Source organism: Pan paniscus, chromosome 7, assembly GCF_029289425.2.
Source record: "Pan paniscus chromosome 7, NHGRI_mPanPan1-v2.0_pri, whole genome shotgun sequence".
NCBI lineage: Eukaryota > Metazoa > Chordata > Mammalia > Primates > Hominidae > Pan > Pan paniscus.
Genome location: NC_073256.2, coordinates 48709135 through 48717144, shown reverse-complemented (window position 1 = coordinate 48717144; position 8010 = coordinate 48709135).

The window sequence follows — 8010 nt, the reverse complement described above, 5'->3', positions numbered from 1 at the left end:
TAATTACACCCTAAAGGTATTCCTCTGACCTCGCCGATGCTCCTTTTCAGCCTCTGTCTCTCTCTACTCATTAGGGCTCCTTCTGGCCCTTATCTTGCTCTATATGAGCGCATCCTTCCTATAGGTTAAGTGTCCTCTACCTGCTTGCTCTCTAATTAATGTCTCTGGTTCTGCCCTCTGTGCCGATCTTCACACCTGACATTCGGTTGACTAATTGACATCTCCGCTTAGAGTCGTATCGAACCTAAAACTTACAGAACATGACTTTCGATTAACACTGCCGTCCTCCCTCCAACCTGCTGCTTTTTTGATCCACACCATTTGCCTAGTTGCTCAAGCCAGACACTCAAGAGTCACCCTGGCACTCCTCACCCCTACATCTGTAATAGATCTGCAAGTTCTGCTTGTCCTAGCTCGGGTCTCATGCTTACACTTTTGTCTACCCGACCATCTCTCTACTCTCAGCCGATGTGTCTCTCCCAGTTGTTCACTCATTCTGTACTTGGCCTCTGAAATCACACCCCCTCATCTCCCACCCCCAACCCTGATCCAAGTAGTTCTCTTGTAGTCAAAATCATCCTTTAAAAGACAAATTGAGGCCAGGTGCGTGGCTCAAACCGGTAATCCCAGCACTTTGGGGGGCCGAGATGGGAGGATCACTTGAGGCCAGGAGTTGGAGACTAGCCTGGTCAACACAGCAAGATCCCGGCTCTATATTTTTTTTCTATAATGTATTTTTTTAAATGGAAAAAAATTAAAAATAAGAGCCAAAGTCAGTTATTTTATTTCCCCTTCCTCTTGAAATCCAAACTGCTTTCCATAACCTATCTCTGAGCTACATCCAGCCCCTGCCTACTTCACTCTTCCTCTTTCTATGTGTTCAATCACACCCTCATTCTCCAAAAAAGCAAAGCTGACTCTCCACCCCCAACCGCCTCCACTTGCCCCCACCCTAACACCTTCTGACCCTTTATGTCTCGGATGTCACATACTCAGTTTCCAACCAGAGAAACAGAACTAGTAGTAGATGGATATTAAAAGGCTTATTGTAAGGAATTGGCTTACATGATTGTGGAGCCCCAGCTAAGCAAGTCCAAAATCTGTACACTAAGCTGGAATTCTCATGCAAGGGGTGAGGCTATTGTTCACAGGAGGAATTTCTTCAGGGAAGCCCATCTCTGCTCTTATGGCCTTCGACTGATTGAATCAGGCCCACCCAGATTAGCTAGGATAATCTCTCTTCCTTAAAGTGAACTGATGATGGGCTTTAATCACATCCACAAAATACCTTTACAGCAGCATCTAGATTAGTGTTTGACTAATGACTTGGGAATGTAGCCTAACCAAGTTGACACAAAAAACTGACCATCACAATCAGGGAAACCCTCCTTGACTGTCTTAGTTCTTTCTGGCTGCTATAACAAAATACAGTTGGCCCTTTGTATCTGTGGGTTTGACATCTGTGGCTGGTTGACATCAACCCATGTTGGATCAAAAATTTGGGGGAAAAAAATTACACAAGTTTCCAAAAAGCAAAACTTGAATTTGCTGCATGCCAAGTGCTACATTGAAGCCACATGAATGAAGTGATATGTAGGAATTGTATTAGATATTCTGAATAATATAAAGATGATTGAAAGGATATGGGAGGATATGCATCAGTTAGTTATATGCAAATACTACACCATTTTATATCAGGGACTTGAGCATTTGCAGATTTTGGCATCAGGGTGTCCGGGAACCAGTTCCCCAAGCATACTGAGGGACAGTTATACCTTAGAGTGGGTATAGTAGTCTTTCTTTATCCTTGGGGGATACATTCCAAGACCTCTAGTGGATGCCTGAAACCACAGATAGTACTGAACCCTCTATATACTATGCACACATTTCCTTTTCCTCATTAACAGTTTTATGGGTAAAAGGTTTATTCTTACCATAGATCTTAGCAACCTCAGCATATAGTTTTTTTTCTTTCCTTTGGAAATCAAGAAGTTTTCACATTTTCACTTAAAGCATTTTACAGTTTCTCTTTGGCAGATCCAAATCAACTGCATTGCTATTTTGTGCTTTGGGGCCATTATGAAGTAAAATAAGAGTGACTTGAACACAAGCACTGTGATACTGCAACAATGTTTCTGATAACTGAGAAGGTTTTAATGGGCAGGTAGTACCAACAGTGTGGATACAAAGGGATGATTCATGTCCTTGCCTAGAGAGAGCAGCATGGTACGAGAGTTCATCACGCTATTCAAAATGGTGTGCAATTTAAAACTCACGAACTGTTTATTTCTGGAATTTTCTATTTAATATTTTTGGACTGATGTTGACTACAGGTTACTGAAACCACAGAAGATGAAACCATGGATAGGTGCGATTACTGTTATTTATAAACAAAGACATTTATTGCTCACAGTCCTAGAGGCTGGGGAGTCCAAGATCAAAGTGCTGGACATTCTGTGTCTGATGAGAGCCCTCATCACCTAATCACCTCCCAAATGTCCCACCTCTTAATTGCCAGGTAGTCAATAAAATATCAGATGTGAAGCTCGGCAGAGAGGACAGAACCTTGAAGGTTTTATTTCAACATATGAATTCTGGAGGGACAAAAACATTCAGACCATAGCACCATCTAATCAAAAATAGGCTACCCTTCCTATTCTAATAATTTTCTCTGTGGGGTAAGGATTGCACTCATCACCAGCTATACTTACTTATCTTACCATTTCCTCCAAAGACTTAAGTTCCATGCAGGTAGGGCCATGTGAGTTTTGTTCCCACTCTTTAGTCAGCACCAACCACAGTGCCTGGTGCATGGTTGATATTCCTCTAAACTTGTTGAATAAGTATATGTATGAATTTAGAGTGTTTTGTCACTGCCAACCATGTAAACACCTATCCGTTTTCAAGCAATGTCTATCTATATTAATTTAAAAGACTTCTATGGCATACTTATAAAGGACCATTTTATCAGTATTAGGTACAGTGTCTAGGGCCTATAGGCTTTTTGGGGATCAACGAACTGTTTGAAACCTGAAAATAAAATGTACTGATTCCAGAATGTAAACAGTACAGGTAGGAATTAATTAATACTAAGGCCAGGCACAGTGGCTCACGCCTGTAACCCCAGTTCTTTGGGAAGATGAGGCAGGTGGATTGTTTGAGTTAGGAGTTCGAGACTAGCCTGGGCAACATGGCAAAACTCTGTCTCTAAAAAAATACAAAAATTAGCGAGGCGTGGTGGCACGTGCCTGTAGTCCCAGCTACTTGGGGCCTGAGGTGAGAGGATCACTTGAGCCTGGGAGGTCAAGTTTGCAATGAGCCAAGATCACGCCAGTGCACTCCAGCCTGGGCAACAGAGCGAGAGCCTGTCTCAATAATAAAATAAATAAATACACACATACTTTTTTTTTTTTTTTGAGATGGAGTTTCACTCTTGTTGCCCAGGCTGGAGTGCAATGACGTGATCTCGGCTCACTGCAACCTCCGCCTCCCGGATTCAAGTGATTCTCCTGCCTCAGCCTCCTGAGTAGCTGGAATTATAGGCACCCACCACCATGCCTGGCTTTTTTTTTTTTTTTTTTTTTTTGTATTTTTATTAGAGACAGAGTTTCACCATGTTGGCCAGGCTGGTCTCGAACTCTTGATCTCAGGTGATCCACCTGCCTCTGCCTCCCAAAGTGCTGGGATTACAGGCATGAGTCACCGCGTCCAAACCCACACATACATACTTAATTCAATGTCTACAAAGCAACTTTTTTCTTAACTAATCAACTGCAGTTCAACTCTTCTATACCTAGAAATTATATTTGATGTGGGATTTGGTTTCATTCAATATGTTTAATATGATGTTGGCTTATTTAGTTCCTTAGGGAGCCCTCTTCTTCCCTGTTGGGAATAGGCCCCCAAAATCTGGTCATAAACTGGCCCCAAAACTGGCCATAAACAAAATCTCTGCAACACTGTGACATATTCGTGATGGCCATGACACTCACGCTGGAAGTTTGTGGGTTTACCAGAATGAGGGCAAGGAACATCTGGCCCACCCAGAGCAGAAAACCGCTTAAAGATGTTCTTAAACCACAAACAACAGCATGAGCGATCTGTGCCTTAAGGACATGCTCCTGCTGCAGATAACTAGCCAAACCCATCCCTTTATTTCAGCCCATCCCTTTATTTCCCATAAGGAATATCTTTAGTTAATCTGTAGAAACAATGCTTATCACTGGCTTGCTGTCAGTAAATATGTGGATAAATCTCTGTTTGAGGCTCTCAGCTCTGAAGGCTGTGAGACCCCTGATTTCCTACTCCGCACTCTATATTTCTATGTGTGTGTCTTTAATTCCTCTAGTGCTGCTGGGTTAGGGTCTCCAGGACCAAGCTGGTCTTGGCAAGTGGCGCCCATACGTTGGGGCTCAAACCCAGGTCGAAGGGTCGTCAGAGCAATGGTTGGAGAATGTGGAACTAAGCTGGAGGACACCCAAGTATGCTTAAAGCAATCCCCGTGGTGGGTAAGAAGGGGAGCTCAGAAGCATCAGGGTAACAATGGGACAAGTGTGGGCTCTGGTTCGTTCCACTTTGGAACCTTTTCACACTGATGATGAGGAAGGAGAGTATAACGAAATAACAGAAGAGGTTACAGAGCAGGTTTATTTGCCAGCTAAAGCTAAAGTGGCAAAGGAGGGAGAGGTTCATCCCTACCCTTCTGCACCCCCTCATTATTATTTTGAAGAAAAAGAGTGGCCTCACCCTCCAGATCTTTCTTTTCTGGAGGACACTGAGTGAAAAGTAGTTGCCCCAGTGACTGTTCGAGCAGCGCCTCCAGCGACCACTCTCAGTTCTATTCAGGCAGGAATTCAGCAAGCTAGACGAGAGGGTGATATAGAGGCTTGGCAGTTCCCTGTTAGAATACACCCACCTGATCAACAGGGAAATATTACAGCTACATTTGAGCCTTTTCCTTTTAAATTACTCAAAGAATTTAAACAAGCTATTAATCAGTATGGACCAGGTTCTCCTTTTGTAATGGGACTGTTAAAGAATGTTGCTGTTTCCAGTCGGATGAGTCCTACTGACTGGGACATTCTTACTCGAGCTTGTCTAAATCCCACTCAGTTCTTACCATTTAAAACTTGGTGGGCAGATGAAGCTTCCATTCAGGCTGCTCGCAACACCCAGGCCCAACCTCAAATTAATATAACTGCAGACTAACTTTTGGGGGTCGGCGGCTGGGCTGGTTTAGATGCAGAAGTGGTCATGCAGGATGATGCCATAGAACAGCTTAGAGGAGTGTGCATTAGAGCCTGGGAAAAAAAATCACTTCAGGTGGAGAGCAATAACCTTCCTTTAGTGCTGTAAAGCAGGGACCAAAAGAACCATATGAGGATTTTATAGCTCGGTTACAGGAGTCTCTTAAAAAGGTAATTGTAGATTCGGCTGCTCAAGATAAAGTGTTGCGGTTATTAGCTTTTGACAATGCTAATCCCGATTGCCAGGCTGCTCTGCAACCTATTAGAGGGAAAGCACATTTAGTTGATTATATCAAGGCCTGTGATGATATCGGAGGTAATCTGCATAAAGCTACTTTGTTGGCACAGGCAATGGCAGGACTGAGAGTGGATAAAGGAAATACTCCATTTCCTGGAGCTTATTTTAAGTGTGGGAAGCATGGTCATACTAAAAAAGAATGTAGAAAAAATCAGGAAGTCAGGCCACCAGATGGGGGAAAAAAGAAAACTGCTGAGCCTGAAGTATGTCCAAAATGCAAAAAGGAAAACATTGGGCTAACCAGTGTCATTCTAAGTTTGATAAAGATGGGAACCCAATTTCGGGAAATACCCTGAGGGGCCCATCCCGGCCCCATTCCAAACCAGGGCATTTGTGGCTCAGGCCATTCCCTCACCCCATACAATGTCTGTCCCCTGCCACAGCCGGTAGTGCCGCAGTAGATTTATGCTGCACAAAAGCTGTGAGCCTTCTGACTGGGGAACCCCTGCAAAACGTCCCAACAGGAGTCTGTGGACCCTTGCCAGCAGCGATGTTAGGATTACTTTTAGGAAAGTCTAGTTTAAATTTAAAAGGGGTACAAGTACAAACAGGAGTCATTGATTCAGATTACAATGGGGAAATTCAAATTGTTATATCTACTTCTGTTCCCTGGAAAGCAGAGCCAGGAGAACACAGAGCACAGCTCCTGATTGTGCCGTATGTGGGAATGAGGAAAAATGGAATTAAATGAACTGGAGGATTTGGAAGCACAAATAAGCAAGGCAAAGCGGCTTATTGGATAAATCAAATTACTGATAAATGTCCTACCTGTGAAATAACTATTCAGAGAAAGAAATTTAAAGGTTTGGTAGATATAGGAGTGGACATTTCAATCATTTCTCTACAGCACTGGCCATCCGCGTGGCCAATTCAACCCACTCAATTTAACATAGTTGGAGTTGGTAAAGCCCCTGAAGTATATCAAAGTAGTTATATTTTGCATTGTGAAGGGCCCGATGGACAACCTGGGACTATTCAACCAATTATAACTTCTGTACCTATAAATGTATGGGGAATAGATTTGTTACAGCAATGGAGAGCACAAGTTCTAATTCCTGAACAATTATATAGCCCTCAAAGTCAACATATGATGCATGAAATGGGGTATGTCCCTGGTATGGGACTAGGAAAAAGTTTGCAAGGTTTAAAGGAACTGCTTCAAGTGGAAAGACAAAGTTCCTGCCAAGGTTTAGGATATCATTTTTGATGGTGGCCATTGTTAAGCCTCCAGAATCTGTACATTTAAAATGGTTAACAGAGTAGCCAATTTGGATAAAACAATGGCCGCTAAGTAGAGAAACTTGATGCTTTAGAGGAATTCGTTACTGAACAATTAGAAAACGGGCACATAGCTCCAATATTTTCCAGTTTTCGTAATTAAGAAAAAATCAGGTAAATGGAGAATGTTAACTGACTTAAGAGCCATTAATTCAGTTATACAACCTTAAAATAATAACTTGGGGTAGAGGTTATGCTTGTGTTTCTCCAGGACCAAATCAACAGCCGATTTAGATACCATCAAGACACCTGAAAACTTATCATGAACTAGATGCTGAGGAAGAGATTCCGGGAGGATCCTGAGGACCCCCTGATTACAGCCATGTTGAGACTGATGCTGAGGAGGACCCCAGTTGTCATGAGCAACACCCGTCAAACACAGCCACCCACCTGAGGACAGATCAGGAAGCTGTCACAGATGGCAGAAGAAAACTTGAGAAAAGCGGGACAACCAGTCACAATGAGTAATTTAATGGTAGCTATGATGTGGTGATCACCATTGCCGTAAGTATTCCTTCAACAAGGGCTGACACAAAGAACAATTATACTTATTGGGCATATTTATCAATCTTGGCTGGCAATAATGCCTGGATGTAATCAGTCTATGACACAGTTACACATGCTTTCTGACCTCAGTATTTACCATAATAAATCTGCTCCTATAATTGAGGCATACCACCCTCAAACACCTATTTGTAAACAGAATTGGACCTGGCCAGAATTAATGGACATACTTGTTTGGGAAGATTGCATTGCAGAACAGGCAGAGGTGCTGTGCAACGATTCCTATGGAATCATTATTAATTGGTCCCCTAAGGGGATGTTTAGCTTGAATTGCACCTCTCAGTCTGCGTGCCATGGCCACACTATATTCAGCTGGTCTGAACAAAACAGTCAGATGGTAGAAACAGTAAGAAGTATGGCAAGAGTTCCTATTATCTGGAACCATGGTGGTATAGTGGCACCTCAACCTCAAATGATATGGCCCACTGTAGGAGCTAAACATAAGGATTTGTGGAAACAATTAATAGCTCTTAATAAGATCAAAATTTGGGAAAGAATAAAAAAGCATCTAGAAGGACACTCTACAAACTTGTCTTTGGATATCACAAAATTAAAAGAACAAATATTTAAAGCATCCCAGGCACACCTGACGTTAATGCCAGGAACTGGAGTGCTTGAAGGAGC